The following is an 18,534-nucleotide window of genomic DNA, read 5'->3' as shown; positions in this document are numbered from 1 at the left end:
CTCTTATTATTTTCAATTTTGAGACAAGGCCTTGGTAAGTCACTAAGTTGCTCAGGCTGGGCTCAAACTTGCCCTCTTCCTGCCTCAGCCTCCCAGGGTGCTGCGATCACAAATGTGCACCACTGTGCCCAGCTACCTTAAGGTTCTTTCTGCAGATACAAATATAAATATTAAATACAGACAGTTTCCTCATCCTATTTCCCACCATCCGGATGTCTCTGCATTCAGCCCATAACCTACTGATGGGCATTTGAACCTTTCCCTGGTCTTTTTATTCTGAGGCGTTCACCGAGACATTCTGCTGGTCTGACAGCCTTAACTCGTTTAGATTCTTTTTTAGCAAACATTAAACTTAGTTAGAAAAATAATTAAAAGGTAAAACTATGAGTTTTTCTATCTTTTGATACCACAGTAGATCCTGGAGAGAAGACACAATCAACATTTAGAGAAGTTAGGCAGCTCATTTAATTGAAGAGCATGACACTGAAATTCGGTAAGTATTTATTTTGGGGGTTTCCCAAAGAAGGGCCATGGCGGTCATGGCATATACCCCCATTCGCACTCTTTCCTGCTGGGCCAACAGTTCCAAACAGTGGCTGCACACAGCTATGTGTTTCCCACAGCTCTCGTCTGGGAACAGTCCCAGCCAGAAATGCTACAATTTAAGCAGAGAGAGAATGGAGAGAGAGGAGGGATAGAAGAACAGGGAAACAATCAACTTAGTCAAGTACTCCAGTTTTCTCAGATCCTTTGTGTGTGCGGTACTGGGGACTGATCCCAGCTCCATCATTGCAAGCTCCATCTCCAGCCCTTTTTTGTTTTTGTTTTTAAATTTTGACAGAATATCTCACAAAGTTGCCCAAGGTGGGCTTAGACTTGTGATCCTCCTGTCTCGGCCTCCCAGACTGCTGGGATTACAGGCGCGAGCTGCCACATCTGGCTGAGAACCTCTAACGTGTCAGGGTGGGAAGAAAGAAAAAGGAACCAATGGATTTATACCTCTATGCCATGAAGGCTGTTTCCTGATACGGCCTTTGGTAATAGTTCATAATAAAACTGGTGACAGTGTCCCATATGGTGACTACACGGAAATTTTCTATAGGAGACATGCCCAAGCCTATTAGTAGAAAAGGCATCCAAATTTTAAAAGAAAATGGAATATTTCTAAAGAAATACATTTTTATTTCCAAATATAAACATCGACTCCAGTGGTAACCAAGAATTTATTGGTTAGAAAACTCACAGTAAGAAATTCATGCATGAGCACAAAAATATTTCAATGTAGATAGCTACTGTAGCATTATTTATAAAAGATAAGCACTGTAAACAGTGTCATAAGACAAATAAATAAATCATAATGTAGTCATAATACACAATATCACAGAGCTGTAAAAATGAAGCAGACATATGTGTACTGTGTAGGAAAACTCTCCAACGCATGCTGTCACTAGAACACAGTTCATTATAAATTAAGTTGATCTTGCTTTTTAAAAGTATAAACCACTAGGCAAGGTGGTGCACTCCTGTAGTCCCAGCACTTGGGAGGCTGAGGCAGGAGGATTGGCCACCAGGAGTTTGAGGCCAGCCTGGGCGACTGCATAGTGAGTTCAAGGCCAGCCAGAACTACATAGCGAGATCCTGTCTCAAAAAAAAGTACAAACCAAAAGTATGCTATTAAACCTGCATTTATGTAAATGCACAGAAAAATAGTCACAAGCCGATCTGCTGGCTAAAAAAGTACTTTTAACTACTATCTTATTTGCTTTTTCAAACAACAGGAATACATCCATATCTTATTTTACTTGCTTTAAAATATAACTACAATTTCTAGAGTTGTTGTTTGGGTTTTTTTGGTACCGGAGATTGAACTCTGGTCCTTGCGCTTACACAGCAGGTGGTGAAACCACTGAGCTAAATCCCCGGCCCTCTAGAGTTGTTTTAATGAATACATAAGATTTAAGTATACTAGAACCTGCTAAATATAAAGGAGGTATTGGCAGTGGCGGCAGCAAATACCTCCCTTTTTCCATAATTAGGCATTCTTGCCATCTTACTTAACAGAGAATTTATTTGGCAAACCCTTCTTCAAAGTACAAAAGCAGGGAAAACTGCCCCAGGCAGATTACTGTGCACCTCTCCCTGTGATATTTCATGTTATCACGCTATTCACTTGTTAACTAGAACTGAGTTCTGGTACTACGGGACACTTAGAGAAAGCAGCTCTAAAAAAGCATAACTGCTGGCTGCACCTCTCATCTTAGATCAGGATAGAAAGGAAGAAACAGTGGAGAATGGACAGGAGATAGAGACTCAGTCAGCAGAACCAACGACCTGGGCTCAGCCGGGTCACCTGCAAGATCCACTGAGCGATTATGGTCAGGGTCAGGAGTGAGCTGGTCTCGGAGATCTGCTGGCTTCCTGGCATCATCCGGGCCCCAGGCCTCCTCGTTAGAGCCCCAGGGAGCCCTTCTCCCTCCCTGAGTGGGACTCCAATGTGTGCTTCAAGCCCCTGCTCTCCGCAGTCCCTGAAGAGCTTTCCAGAACTTCTCCAGGCAGAGCCATTTCTTCTGCACACTTCGGATTCTCTGCCAGCTCACTCTTCACTACAACTGTTTATCTGTGGCTCCTGCCCCTTCCCTGCGTCCTTCAAAGATGCCCTACTCGTTTCCTAGTCTACCATTTGGCGGGGGGTTAAGGGCTTAAGAGAAGAAAGGAGAATATGAAACCCCAGGGGCTCGGAAAAGCGCTCCTGTAGCTACCTGCGGTCTGTTCAGGATGAGACACCCCCCCGCCCCGGCCGCCCCACGGTGAGTCGTCTATTTCTTCTTTGCCAGGAAGTCAGAGGACGTTTTTTGCCTCTTTCCTTTAGAGAAGGAACTCACATCCTGCTTGGCTCAGTCTCAAATGAGAAGTGTGGCTCTTTCTCCCTTTGAAATCCATGAACGTGTACCCCGCGCTTCAAGAAAGTCAAACTTACACAATGACTCAGGAAAGCGATTGGTTTTAAGAAAATAATTCTTTGTCCCTTCAAAAGAAAGAGTAATATCACAGTTCCTTTATCTTAAAAAAGAAATTTAGCGGGCCGGGGATTTAGCTCAGTGGTTCTGCCGCCTGCCTCGAAAGCGGAAGGAACTGAGTTCGATCCCTGGTACCAAAAAAAAAAAAAAAAAAGAAATCTAGCTTCTGAAAACATATGTAAATGGCATTTGTCATCCCCACTGCCACAAAACTAGGACAGCAACCTCCTAGCTAGTCTCGTCCCCTCCGCTCCCGTCCATCCCTCCCTTGGCTCCCATTGGCTTTTTAAATCACAAACAGGACTGGTTCCTCCTGTCCACTAGTTTCTTAGGTACCAGGACTGAGCTCTCACCCACCACCGTCCACCCTATAGGAGAGTAAAGGGCTGGGGTACGGCTCAGTGTGGAGCACTTGTCTGAGAGTCCCAAGGTCCCGGTTTCCGCCCCAGCACTGAAAAAGAAGGAAGAAAGAAAGAAAGAAAAGAAAAAGAGGCTATTAGGAGCACACTTTTGATTTTTTTTTTTTTCATTTTAATTGAAAGCAGACTAAGACCTGAAGTCAAGTGGAGGGCACTCTTCAATATAAAAGGCACACAGTCCCTTTCCCATGGCTTTCAGGAATTCAGGACTGCCTGCCCTCACATTTAAGTGAACTTCAGGTTTGGGTGGGAAAAGGCAAGACCCTCAGCCTCCAAGTTACCAGGAGAAGGGGTGTGTAGCCCTCAGCATCTACCCTGGTTGGGCAAACTGGTTACTTTGGCTGATTCTCTGTTCTGGTTAATTGGTGATTACAGTACACATGTGTAGACCACCACATTTTAAAGAGCTACAAAACAAAATATTCTTAACCTCAACTCATCCAACTTATTTAGCTGATGATTTCCAAGGTGTTTCAACATACAAATACCTCAGGGTACTCCCCACAAATGTTACTGTCTTTGTGCTATAGAGGTTAACAAAAGGTTCCAAATGAGTGAGTTTTGGATAAATTAGAGGTCTATTATTATGAACTTCAAGAACCTGGCAGGCATTATTTTCTCATGGCAGAATTTGTTGCTAAAATAATCAGGCAATCATCTGGGAAAATAAAATCATATGTAATTGAGGAATCACTATGAAATTGAAGAGCCAATTCACCTGCATTGCCTCCCCCCCAATAAAGTAAAACACCTGCATGCATGTAAGGAGGAGAATGCTGGGGTTTTCAGGTGTATGGCTGATGAAGCACGAGTTTGATCAGCCTCCCTGACCCAAGCCTAGACCATGTGGGGGGCCTGAGTGGAGAACAAACTAACATGCACTGTGGGAACCCAGCTCCCAGAATCCCCAGGGCAATCACAGGCAGGAGAGGCAACTGAGGAAGCAAGGAGAGCCTGGCTAAGGACACTCAGTGAGGGACTGCACCCAAGTAAGTCCCATCTGTTTCCATAGCGACTCTGAGCTCTCAAAGACAATACAAAACCCTCCTGTGGGAGGGAAATCACAGCACTGTGGAGAGCGTTATCTGTGAAGAGAGGCAAATGTGCTAACCGGTCCCCTATGGCAGAACTGGAACTGAAACTACCAGAGACCCCAGTCCAACAGCCTTTAGAGTGATGGTCATATTCTACTGTGTGCCATGCACTCACATGTCCAAGGCCATTTCACCTACCTATTTCCTATCCCTCAGTTTTGAAAGTTCTCTTTAAAACTCCTGGACATTCTGTACAAAGGACATCCAGAGCTAAACTGAACTAGGACCTAGAGCTACTCAAGGAAGCAAATAAATCATGAGTGATAGCCAAGCCCAATCCTCTACTTGTCTGTTAAAGTTCTCCTCTTCCCTCATACACACATTCTCACATTGTGACTAGTAGCAGTTTTATGGGCCAAATCATAAAATGAGTAAGTCAGATACTGTGGTGACCCCTTGCAAACAGTTCTGAGCCAGGTGAATTGCAGTTATGAATCCAGTAACTTCCTTTTCTCTATAAACTCATGTCCATAAAACCATAAATCCTCAGCAGCACCAACAATTCATGCTTCTTGAGCATGCAGGTACAAGAACTCATGGACGCGCACAGCTTGAATGGAACAGAAACCAGTGAAAAATGTCTTAAGTTTGTGTGTGGGCTATAACAAAATCCCATAGACTGTGTAAGTTATTAACATGTTCCACAGACTTGAACCACCGGTGGTACATGCATGACTGTCCCACTGGTGTTGTACCCGGCAATGGAACCGTCCCATACCACCCAAAGGGATAGTCAGGCATGTACCACCGGTGGTTCAAGCCAGCAGGAATGTAACATGTTCAATCAGAGCCCTGTCTTGAATGTGCTAAATAAGAGAAATGTATTTCTCATCGTTCTACGGACTGAGAAGTCCAAGATCAAAGTTCCAGCCTCCAGTGAGGGCCTTCTTGCTGCATCAACCCATGGTGGAGCACCAAGAAGGGAAGACAGGAAGACAAAGAGAGGGGTAAGGGGGCTAGCTCTTAATATTATTACTTTGGGAATTAGAATTTCAACATACGAATTTGAGGGGGGGATATACTTTCAGACCATAGCAATAGTTGGTCTAAGACCTTATAATCCATTCCCTCTCAGAGAGCGCACTACCTCACAAAAAGACCTTGGCTCTTTTTAGTAAAGAGTTCCTAACACAAGATCAGGTTTCCCTTTTGAGGGGAACATCGGGGATTCTTAATTGTTTGCTGTTGAAAAAAGTGAAGAGAAGGGAGAAAAGTCAGTGGGGCAATTGGATGAGGACTCTCTGGACATCTGTGAGAAGACAGGTCAGTGGTTACTCCTGGGCAGTGGTGAAGGAATTTCCCTGCTTGGCTGGGTTATAGTAAGCACCCCTTCCTTTAAATGACCATCAGGCCTCACTCCAGGATTGGCATTCACTCCAGGATTCTACAAATCTTTAGAAAGTGATGCAAAAGCCATTTCTCATGAAAAGGAATCAGCATGTGTATTCACAGACTGAAGCCATCATACTTTGTCCTAGTGAAATAGATCACCAGATTTCTCAGGTTCAATTTTTACCTCTTTTAAATGAAAATTAACATCTAATGCTTTCTTGTCTTTTTTTTGTTGGAGGGGGGGTTACTGGGGATCGAACTTGGGACCTTGCACTTGCAAAGCAGGCAGCGGAACCACTGAGCTAACTCCCCGGCCCTGGAGTCTGATTTTTAAACTTAGCATTACGGTCTTTTTTTTTTTTTTTTTTGGTTTCTTGAGGCAGGGTCTCCCTTTGTAGTTCAGGATGGCCCTGAACTCAACATGTTCCCCAGGCTGGCCTTAAACTCACAGTAATCCTCCTGCCTCAGTCTCCCACGTGCTGGGATTATAGGCGTGCGCCACCACCCCCGGCAGTATTATAGTCTTAAAATCCATTCGTTTTCCTATGACAGACTAAAATTCATTCTTTAAGGCTGAATAGAAATCCAGCCATATATATGGCTAGATGTATATAATGGGCATGTAAGCTGTTTCTAGAGTGTAGCTATTGTGAGCTGTGCTATTTATAAACATGGGTATGCATGGGTCACTACAGTATACTGTCTTTAACTCTTTTGGGACCAAGAATCTTTAAACACCTCTTTCTGCACAGTATCCTAATCATGCTACAGCAGCTAGTAAAGGGCATCACGGAGTCACTGTTTCCAAGCACCACGGGCAGGTGAAAGCTGAAGCAGGGATCACATGTGACCTCTTGGGACAATGTCACTGCCCCAGAAGCATGTGAGGAAGCTTTCCTCCAGATACCCGGGCCTCCGCGGGCACAGAACTCCCTGATTTCCTCTGCTACACAAAAGGGTGCTCTGGAGAAAATGAACAAAAATACCAAAACCAAAACAAAACTCTGGGCTGATATTAACTTGCTCCAGAGAGGAAGAGAGAAAGGAATTTCTTTACCATCACCGGAAAAGTTATCTATCAAAATGTGGGGAGAGCCAGAAAAATAATTTCTTACACAAAAACGATGTAAAGAAAAGCACTTCAATGAACGGGTTTGGGACTTCTGAGGTGCTGTGGTCTGGATGTGGTGTGAGTGTCCCCCAAGGGTCCACTGTGATTGAAGACCTGGTCCACGGTGTATCGGTGTTGGAGGAACCTCCGAGGGGTCCTTAGGTCGCTGGGCGGGTAACGTATTTCCTTTGTGACCCCTTTGACAGTTCTCACAAGTTGACTGTTATAAAGGGAACAAGCTTGGTTGGCCCCATGCATGCTTTACATCTTGTTCAAAATGTAATCAGCTGCTTGTTCCTGTGTACACTCCATCCCCTGCTATCTCCGATGTGACAGTCCTCACCAGAACTGTGCCAACCCAGGTGTCATTGCCCTTGAACCTCTAAATCTGTGAGCTACACAAACCTTTCTTAATTATAAAGTTTTCTGCCTTCGGTACAGTATTTCATTATAACAATAAAAAACTATTAATAAGGTGTTGGTGAAAAGAAACAAAACCATTAGCTCTTAGGGTTTAATGTTATATGATGTGTATGCAATGAATTCCATTTAAAAACTTTGAATAGTCAACTTTAAAAACATGAATGAGACTGGTTGTATAGCTCAGCAGCAGAGGAACTGCCTAGCATGTTCAAAGCCCTGGGTTTGATCCCCAGCATTGCAAAAAAACAAAAACAAAACAAAACAATAAAAACATGTATGATCTACAGAAAGATAACATAAAAATTATTCTTATTTTAAAAAGAATTTATCACCTTACTGAGGTTTTATCTTAGGATCACTTTAAATCAATCCTGAAATGAAAATTGGTAGGGAGATAACTTCCAATATATAAATTTCATTTTGTGATCACTTTTGAGAGATTAGACTTTTGCACAGAGGAAACTTTCCAGTGGCGCTGATAAAAATCCAAGTTTCCTGAACACTGTATCCTTCCCAAGCTATGCATGCCCATTCCTATCCCTGCACATCCAGAGTCTGGGGTGGGAGGTGGGGTTTGACATGTACACAGCAGCCACGTGGTAAATTTGATGCATGAACAAACGTACATGACAGGGTTAACATCTCTGGTGCTTAAGCACAGAATTCCTTCCAGCTGCTGGTTCACTCAACATCTTGTGAGTTCCTTGTCTTAGAAAGACAGTAAGTAGACACAGCGTCTGTCTCAGTGGGTTCCTGAGTTTTCATCGCTTTCTCTCAAGCCAGTACCACTACCTGGGCAGGCTCCAGGACTCACCCAACAATCAGGAAGCTGCACACAAGAGTCAACACCGGACTTGGATAATGATGAACAACCTACCTGGCTAAGGAGGTAACCACAGGAGGTCCCGGCTACCACCGCTTCAAATTCCTGTTCCTATTTCTTTTTCCTTCGAGCGATGCAGCCCAGGACTGAGCCCTACTTTCCGGACTCTGCTCCATTTCTGGCCTGGATCCAGGTCCTCACCAGAAAGATTGGAGGAAGAGATTGGCAGGTGCTCTCCCCTCACTCGTGCTCGGGGTACCAGTCTCTCTGGTGCTGGGGATGAGCTCCTGCCCTTTCCTCTGCCTTTCATCAAACCCCAGGGAATTGTGACAAAGTACTCTACAAAAAGTGATGCGCCCTAAAATGTGGGCATTGAGACTATTTCAACACAGGCATGTTATCCTCAAACTTTCCTTGCTCCTCTCACTCCCAGTGTTGGTCCTGAAGTGCCCAGGAGAACATTTCCTGATTTTCCAAAATGTGCATGAATCTTATCTGACCCAGTGAGTCACAATCAAGCAATTAATTGGATGGCTGGAGCCAGCCCTGAACCAGGAAATAAACTACTGAAGCTATCTAGCAGTCACCTGTGGATTCAGGGAAAAGAACCAGTTCCGGGGTAATTTCAGAAGCTGAAGAATGCTACTGCCAAACTGATAAGATTATTTCTCTTTTCATTTAAGAGGACTTTGATTATTGTGCTTATTAAAACTGAAAGTGCTTTGTTCCTTGCTGAAAAATGCAAAACCTGGAATATTCAATCATGGATACTTACAGAGATGCAAGCTATAATTTATTAATGTCTATAAGCAAAGCAAAAGGCTTTGATTTTGTGGAGAAAATGATTTAAAAGAAAATAAAAATATAAATTATTCCCTGGATTTTTTTGGGGGGGTACTGGGGATCGAACTCAGGACCTTGCACTTGTGAGGCAGGCGCACTGCCATTGAGCTAAATCCCCAGCTATTCCTTGGATTTTGAACTCAGCAATTCTCCCTGTCCCTAAAAAAACATTTTACTGTTACCAAAGACTACTGTTACTTCAACACTGGCAGCTGTGACAAGCTGGGAACTGGAGACCAGTGTACAAAACTTCGGCTTTACTACAGACAAGCTGTTAGATGCTGGATCAGACATTTAACCTCTAATGCTCCAGACATGAGGCAGTGAGAAAAGACGACAGGTACTCAGACAAGATTCCTTCCAAATCCCAGGCTTACCTCATTTTGGCAGCAAAACGTAACTGCTGCAAGAGAAGGGAAAGAACACAAAGAGGTGGCATCCTATGGATCTTAGGGTACAGACACTGAATTTAAATAATAATCTCAACAAATCTTGCATTTCATTTGAGTCACAATTTTTAACAGCCTATTAAATAGGTTAGACAGCAAAGTCCACAGTCTTTCATAATCAGGTGGCCTACAAACAATGGGGTTGAGACTCGACTTGTGTCAAAACCCACTCTATAGCCTCAATTTATCCTATTTCTTCTCTCTTCCATCTTACTGCTAAAAGTTTTAAGTTTACACTTTCTTGACTGCCAGGGTTACTCTTGTACAATCTGGTGCCCGCACTTTGCAGGTATAATATTATCTCATGAAAATTACTACAACTAGAAGTATGTATTCGCAGCAAGAGCTCGTCCATTCCCTACAGGTATATACTGAACAGGTTTTGGGGTGGGACTTTGAATGAAAAGACTGCAATTACCTCCAAGGAATTTCACTGATGTCATAAACCACCAGACAGAAGCTAACATTTCCACTACACAGAAACAAGTCTGGCCCATAATTCGGATGTTGGTTAATTAGTATTGTAGTGATACTCTCCCTGTAATTGCAACTTTGATCTAAACAGTTCTGTAAAGCTCACATTCACATTTTCTTTTTTTCTTTTTTTTGGTACCGGGGATCAAACTCGGGTCCTTGCGCTTGTGAGGCAGGCGGTGGCACCACATTCACATTTTCTAAAATGCTATGTTTCAGCAGCAGGTTAAGAAAAACTTAGGGCATGGCCTATTTATGGGGAAAGGCAGTGAGTGCCCTGATCCCATAGAAACACCACTAGATAACTGTGCATGGCCCTGTCCAGCTCCAGTGGTATAGGTAGCTGGGTCTGACAGCAAGGGGAAGAGGAGGAGGAGGCAGCGGTGAGACAGCAGGGTGACATGTCTGTGTATAACACAAAGCTCTTTCTCATGACTTAATTTATACACTCAGAAAATCTGAACACTTACTTCTACTGCTTCACTGGCATTGTTCAAAGTTTTTATACATAACGTATGTACTACATGTTCTTTGCACAAGGTTCAAAAGTAACCAAAGAGTCAAGCAGAAACATTCTGCTTGCTGCACTCATTCTCTTAAGTCCTCCAGTTCCTATTACCAGTCTTTAAAAAATCCTTCCAGGGCCAGGGATGTAGCTCAGTGGTTCCGCCGCCTGCTGCGCAAACACAAGGACCCGAGTTCGATCCCTGGTACCAAAAAATAAAAATAAAAAATAAAAAATCCAAAATCCTTCCCCAGTATCCTATATTTGACATATACCATGTGTATATATCATCTTTTTGTCTTCCCAAACACAAGTATTAGTGCTGTGTGATTATTTTTCTTTTTGTTTTCTAATCTAGTTTCCTCTCCATCTACCATCCCAGTCCCTAAAAGCCACTGTTCTGCTCTTCACTTCTGTGAGGTCAACTACAGTAGATTCCACGTGATGGAGTCATGCAGTACTTATCTTTCTGTGCCTTATGTCACTTAACACACTCTTCCCTCTGTTCATCCATGGTGTCACAAATGACCCAATTTTATTCTTTTTAACAGCGAAATAGTACTTGATTGTGTCTATATCCATTTATTCACTGATGGCTACTAGGTTGATTCATGTCTTGGCTATTGCAAACCATGCTGTAATGAACACGAGCCTGCCTGTGGACGTCTTCCTAACATAATTCAGTTTCCTCTGGATATATTTTCAATAGTGGGATTGCTGGATCTATGCTTCTTTTACTTAGTATATACTATCTTAAAAACTGCTTCTCATATATATATATAAAATTCTTTTTGATAGCTATATAATATTGAATTTTATGGATGTACATAGTGAATTGAACTGACAGACATGTTTCTGATATTTTGCTATTTCCAAAAATAAATGTATTGAATACCTGCCTACCTAGCAATCTCATTTTGCACATGTGTGAGTGTATCTTGGAAGATGAGCTCTTAGAAGCAGAATCCTAGAAGGGGATAGTCAGACAGCTGTACATTTGTATGTTAACATATTCTGTAAATGAAATGTTGTTTTGCCCGTGCATCTGAAAATGTAGTTACCAAGCTTTTTAAATTTCTGCCCCTTTTCAGGTGAAAACTGCTATTTTATTTGCATTTATATGATTAATGAAGCTAACCTTTCTCATGTTAAATAACTGACCTCACCATACTCACCATGGGAAACTTCACAGAATTTTGCTGTTTTTCTTTTTTCCAATATTCAGACAGATGATAACTGGCTTTATGAGTTTCACTTATTTATTCCACAAATCCTTTCTGAGCACTTACTATGTGAGAAACCAGAAAGAGAATAACCTGCTCCCAGCTGGCACAGACTGGTGGGGAGGCGCTGAATAAGCAGGCCGTGCACCCCGCACCCTGTATGCCACGCTGCTATGCCGGCCTGCACCATGGCAGAGGGCGCCCGACCAGCTGACATACCGAGGGGAAACACACAGGGCGCCAAGGGAGGCAGTGCTTCAGTGGGGCCCTGAGGTCCAGGAGGCAAAGTGGGCAACAGCAGGCACACAGAGGGTCAGAAAAAACCTCTCAAGTCAAGGGGATGCGTATGCAAAGGCACGGCAGCCAGGAGTTTGGGGGATCCAAACCCTTTGGTTTGAGAGGAGCAGAGACTGCTTCCAGGGAAGGGCAAAACAGCAGGCTGGATGTGGGGCAGGAAGCAGGTGAGCATAGGCCTCCTATTTCCTAAGCTGGACCATGAAGGTAACAATACTTTCACAAGATCCTGAAACCAATCAGCACGCCCCATGGGGAGTCCGTAGACAGCAGGAAACACACGAGCATAGCCACCAGCAGTACCTTTCTGCTCAGAGGCCAAGTTCTTAGGACTTCCTTCCTCAAACAAGAGAGCCTCGCAGCTCTGCAACAGTGGGTGCGAGTACCGTGGTGGCTCTGTACTTTCCACACCGGAGCAGTCTACTGGCAAGGCCTTCCCTCCCTGACACATGGCTGCCAGGTGCACTCACAAACAAGCTAAACGGCTTCGTCTTAAAACAAAGGCATCTCAACAAAAGCATCTCACTAACCAGTACTAGAATATTCTTCTGTTGCTAGTAAGTATTTTCCAAAGCTCTTCAGAGTGCAACAGGTAATCCATTAACTATATTGGGAGTTATTTTATGTTAATAAGAAGGTGTAATTAAATGATTTGTTTGTTTTTGAGATAGGGTCTTGCTATACAGTTCAGTCTGGCTTTGAACTCACTATGTAGAGCCTAGGCTGCCCTCGAACTCAAGGCAATCGTCCTGTCTCAGCCTCCCAAGTACTAGTTTTACAGGCAAATGATCATTTTTTTTAAATGCCTGATTTTAAAAAATAAGCATCTCGAAGGGGGCTGGGGATTTAGCTCAGTGGTTCCGCCACCTGCCTCGAAAGCGGAAGGACCTGAGTTTGATCCCCGGTACCCAAAAAAATAAAAAAGCATCTCGGGCTGGGGTTTCGCCACCTGCTGCGCAAGCCCAAGGACCCGAGTTCAATCCGTGGTACCAAAAGAAAAAAAGCATCTCTGTAGTTTTAAAAGTATACATGAATAATACCATCATCGAAGTAATGTCCTTAAAAGACTACTTACCTACTTATCCTAATGATGATTCTCCTGTCCAACGTATTTTTGAAATTCTTTTTTTCTCTCCCAGTACTGGGGATCAAGCCTAGGGATACTTTATCATGTCCCTAACCCTTTTCATGAGGGAGGGGAGGTGCCGGGCATGAAACTTAGGACACTGAGCTAAATCCCTGGCCCCCTAACCCTTTTCACTTTGAGCATTACTAAGTTCTCATGCATGAAGTTGTGGTCCTCCTGCCTCAAACTCCCAAGTAGCTGGGATTTCTGCTACACCACACCTGGTGTGTACCATACCTGGCTGAATTACTTTTAAGGCTGTTTTCTGCAGCATCTACCCCAAACACTGATTTAACTAATTTACCTTTGGTCTATAGTAATTTTACAAACTGATCTGTGTTTAAACACAATAATCCCTCTTTTCCTTCCCTTCCCTCTTTCTATATTCAACAGAAACAAGGCAAAACTCAGAGACCTCTTCTCATGCTCCTGCTGACAGCAAAGAGAACAGAACAGTTCCCTGGGGAGTGGACTGCTTCATCCACTCCAGGGCTGCAGAGGGCTATAGGATGCCAGGACTGCTGGCTGTCATCAGACCCATGTCACTAGCCCATCCCATTAAAGGATCTGCCACCTCCTTTCCTTCAGGGGGTGGTGAAAGAAGCAGACCAGAGAGATAGGGCTCTCAGTTGGGAAGACGGGACTCACTCGGGCCCACACTAGTGTGTGGGGGGAAGCCAGCCCCTGGCTGTCAGTGCTGTCCTGTCATCAGAACGGAAGCACGGGAGACACTTCATTTCTGGGTCACGCCTGGTTACCAGCAGGTACCAGATCAAAATTGCACCTTCCCTGAGGGGCCAAGGAGAGGCACGATTAGCAATCCCAGGACCTCAGCAGGTCCTGCTTTGCAGCATTTATCCCATCCCACTGTAATTTCACTCTGCCCCCTGGATTTGTTCGCCCCGTCACCTGAGTTCACAGGGTGACTATAAACAATGGACAGATAGGAGCAGCAGCTGCCCTTTGTGCCATGCCATCGGCCTCTCACCTCTGTACCAGTCCAGACCACCTGAAGGGAAAGGCCCCAACCTGCCTGTGACCTGGCTCCCAGTGGGTCTTCAATGGCCATGGATTTCAGAGGGACCTCATTTCCTGAGGACAGGACTTCCTCCTCTCCTGGGAGGCTGCGGGTAGAGTCAGGCTTTGCATCGAGATGCCAGGCATGCAGCCACTACCCAGACACGTGACAACTGGCGCCTTACTCCACTTCTCTGGGGCCAGATGGCTTCCCACTAAGATCCTCTTTGGTGTCAAAAATTCTCCAGAGCTGCCTGCCGCCTTCCTGCAAGGACACAGCAGTTGCCTTTTCCTCCCACAAAGATGATGTGAGCACTGAACTGTCCAAGCAAAATCACCTTTAAAGAAAGAATTTCTGTGCTTGAGTGGTTTATTCTGAGAACAGGACTCTAGTTTCAGAAATCTTCATTCAATGTCAGAAACAGACTGTCACCTGCGAACCAAGAAAAGTGGTCTGTAAAGGCTGGAAGAAAATACCACCATGGCTAAGAACTTACAAAAACACCTCTAACCAACACAGGCTCTCAGGGAAAGATTGGGAATCAGCAGGATCACAGAAGGTGAAGAATGCCCTCCAAAATGACACAGGATTAATTAACTGGTTGATGGATGAGCAAATGGTGTGGAAAGAAATGTAGGCAATGACACACATACACCTGGAGTCAACAGAGGACAAGCGGACCCACCTTCCTCCCAGGCCTGCACCCGGGGAAAGCCTGCCAGGTTAGCAAACTAGGGTCGGATGGGAGCAGGCACCACCAAAATTCATGAGGATTTATGAACCTTGGACTTGGGCTGCGGAGGGAGGGAAGGAGGGAAGGACAGGAAGGACATTCTGTGTCCACCTCACTGACTGTTTGCACTGTGTTAAGCCAATTCAGAGTGTGATGTAGACAAAACCCACCACGGCAGATCTGCCGTCCAGGAACTCAGCAATGTCAGAACACCACCACCACCACCACCACCACCACCACCACCACCACCAAGGAGGTGTACGCTTTAGCATTATCAACCATTTTGTACATATCATCTCATTTAATTCTGACAGTATTCAGAAGGCCAGCAGAGAATTTAACCTGCCCGGGCCTCTTAGCTGCTGTGCAGGCTGATTACAGGCATTTCCCATGTCCAACCGTAAGGAAGGTAAGAGAGATTTCGAACTTGCAGAGGTTTCAAGAACAGCAGCAGCTTACACAAGGGACAGATAACCAGCTCCAGTACCTGAAAGAGCCCTGCACCGGCCCTGGGCCTGGCCCTGCCTGAGTAGATACATGGCTCCTTCCTGTCTGCTGCACACGAACATGCACGAAGGCACGGTGTTAACTGTTTCTTCTGTGCAGCTGGAGAACCTGAGGTGAAGCCAAGAATCCAAACACAGGTCTGTGACCAGACAGTCACTAGCTCTTTCATTCTGGTACTGGTTTAAGTGATATGTGGACAAAATCCCAAGCAATGACTGCAGGAGACGTACAAACATAGCTGTAGAAGGGATCATACTTAGTGCATTTCCTCATTTAGGGGGCGGGGGGAGTTGTACCAGGGGCCAAACTTGGGACCTTGTGCTGTCGAGGCCGGTGGCAGAACCACTGAGCTAAATCCCTGGCCCTCTTCATTTTTTTATACAAAGGAAAATCTCCGCATTTGGGGCTGCTTGGTCTAGCATCTCTCCAGTACTAATGTCTTTTCTTTTTCTGGCTGTGCTGGGGACCAAACTCAAACCTCACATATGCCAGGCAAACACTCTATCATAGCTATACCTCCAGGCTGCTCCTTTTTTAGAGGAGGAAGACGGCTATGTAGCTCAGTGGTACAGCACATGCCTAGCATGTACAAAGGCCCTGAGTTCAATACTCAGCACCACCACCATAAAAAAAAGTATTAGGTTCTAAACCATTCTAAGAAGCAACACTAGCTAGAGTAATACTTTATTTTCTGTATATTTTATTTTTAGAATTACTTCTAATTTATGTCACACAGTACTAGTTTTCCACTTATATAAATAATACAGCATTTCTTTTTAAATGTAGTTTTAAAGAAATTTTTTAAGGAGGATCATTTTAAAAGACAATTATTAGGGATGGTCATGTTTTGCTTAACAACAAAAATCTATCCTAAGAAATCCATCATTAAGCAATTGCATCGTCATGTGAACAGCACAGAAGCTGCTTAGGGAAACTATGATGGCTATAACATCACTTGGCGATGTCTTAGGGGGCCAGACATGTGTGCAGCTACCACTGGCCGAGATGCTGTCACACGACACGTGGCTTAGTCAACAGTGCAGAGGGTAGAGAGTTGGCAGAAGACATGAGCAATCCTGGGTGGCTGACATTTGGGGAATATGTCATATTGGCCCAAAGGGCTCAAGTGCTCCTTTGTGGCAGTACAAATTCGACAAGCGATGTTCTCCAGAACCGCCGGCTCTGAGGCCTCAGTGTTTGGAGCTGGCTGGGTACGTCCCAGATGTGATTTCTGACATGGGCTGCACCATCAATATCACATGTTCAAGGCAGCAGGCAGGCAAATGAACAAGTGTCGGCATGGACCCTGAGAGGTGTGTGACAAGGACGGAGTGAGCAGCTATGGCCCTTGTACTACACCCAGCCTAAAGCCTGCTTTGCTAAGTAAAGTCTCACAGAAACTCCTATTTACTTACATGTCTACTTGATTTCTAGCTGCACGGCACAGTTGAGAAGTGGTGACAGATACCATATAGGTCATGAAGTGAAGTATTTATCTGGACCTTTACAGAAAGAACATGTGCTGATCTTGGACGGGGTTGAGGGCAGACACCGTGACTGAGAAAAACAGGACCAAGGGTTCTGTATGAATGTCGTTCAAGGGTCAGAACAGGTAACTGTGCTGGAAAACAAGCCAGGAAACTCCCGCCTGGAAATGGCAGATGGGTGGGATGAAATGTGAGGGACTGTAGGCACTGGGCACAAAGCAGGGCAGTGGCCCGTGTCTCACCTTCAAGGGGACTTCAGTCTCTGGCCACTGTCTATAACTACATGGGACCTGCTTTGGAAGGGACAGCGCTAACAAGAGCTGGATCTAGCGGTTATTGGTAAATACTAACAGACGGCTCTTGCGTGGAGGTAAGTAATTTATAGTTGTTGCCAATTTCAGTGGTGCAAATACTCCCCAGAAACTACTAACATAACAGGGGAGCTGGAAAGATGCACCCAGCTGGCTCTAGGAGCCACACGAGCCTTGTCCAGCACACCACTGAGAACCCAGCTCCTGCACGGATTTGGTTTGCTGTGATGCGAGAGCACTGAGCAGTCACTCAGAAGTCTGAGTCTGAATCTAACACCCGTGCAGTCATTCAGAGACGGCCCCTACAGATGACCTTCAACAGCTTAGTTTCAGACTGCTGAAGACCTTCATTTGCACATTAGAAAACCAAGGACCTGAGCGGTAGAACTGCTCACCTTGGGCTACCTGGCAGGGCTGGGATCCTTCTAAACCTTGCATAATCAGAATCCTGAAATCAAAGGGGTCTCTGCGGTGTGAAAAGGCAGTCCATGAACAGTGAAGACACATCAAAGGCAGCTGACACAGGACTGGCAAATGTATTCTCAGGGGAGTCTGGACAAACGAGACAGAAAGGGCCCCTGGGATGCCTAGAACCCACGTGTGTGTGCGCATGCGAATGCACACACACACACACACGAGTAAACATGTCAGGAAGCACTCATAAGTGCCATCTCCTGTGTGCTCTCAAGAGAGTAAAAAGCCCCAGGTATCGTATTTGAAATAAAAAATTAAAGAGTGTGAATTTTAGCCAACTAATGTCACATGTGAAGGGAGAGGCTCATACTCTTCCAAGTTTTTTTTTGATTAATTTTATTCTTATGGCTTTTAAAACTTTTAATTTTGCTACCTGCTCACCTCACCAAGTGAACCATGAATTTTATTGGGAATCAATTCTTTTTCTAAAAACTGTACTTTCACACTGTTTTCCCTCAGACTAATAATGTGCTGTCCATCAACCTAAACCTCAGGCAGGTCTCTCTGGCACCGGCCTCCCTCCTTCCATCTGAAAAGTCACCAACACCTGCCTAGTGAGTTCCTCTGTCACCAGAGACAAGAGACCCCGGGAAAACTCAGGCATGTTAGCTTCCACCATGGCTCTTCCTGCTTACAACAGTCTTTCTTTAGCAAGTCAGGGCAGCAGATATGCTTTCTATTCACCAACCATTCACTCACCAGCCTCCTTGGCAGTTCTAGGAAACTTCCATGTGGCAAGTGCTTATTTATCCCTATCCTGTCGGGAGTGAAACTGCAGCACAAGAAAGAGGAAATCACTATCAAGACCTGTCATGGGGTGAGACACAAGATGAGAGTATCTATAAGCTTCATGGGGGTTTTTTCCCAAAAA

General features: G+C 44.7%; 1 protein-coding gene across 9 annotated transcripts in view; it reads right to left on the bottom strand.

The window, feature by feature from the left end:
• The window catches only part of Igf2bp2 (insulin like growth factor 2 mRNA binding protein 2), a 147,594-nt gene that overhangs the window by 41,706 nt on the left and 87,354 nt on the right, over positions 1 to 18,534 (bottom strand). The window contains exon 1 of one of the 9 annotated variants that reach the window (XM_087186740.1): positions 14,489 to 14,592. The exons of the other annotated variants lie outside the window; for them this stretch is intronic. The gene's annotated coding sequence lies outside the window, so the exon portion shown is untranslated. Of the gene's footprint in view, positions 1 to 14,488; positions 14,593 to 18,534 lie in introns of those variants that run through there. 9 annotated transcript variants of the gene reach the window in all.

Source organism: Heterocephalus glaber, unplaced genomic scaffold (assembly GCF_053883595.1).
Source record: "Heterocephalus glaber isolate CG9 unplaced genomic scaffold, H.glaber_assembly_v1.0 deba00001504, whole genome shotgun sequence".
Lineage (NCBI taxonomy): Eukaryota > Metazoa > Chordata > Mammalia > Rodentia > Bathyergidae > Heterocephalus > Heterocephalus glaber.
The sequence above is the reverse complement of the archived record's forward strand: the minus strand, read 5'-3'. Positions and strand labels throughout refer to the sequence as shown.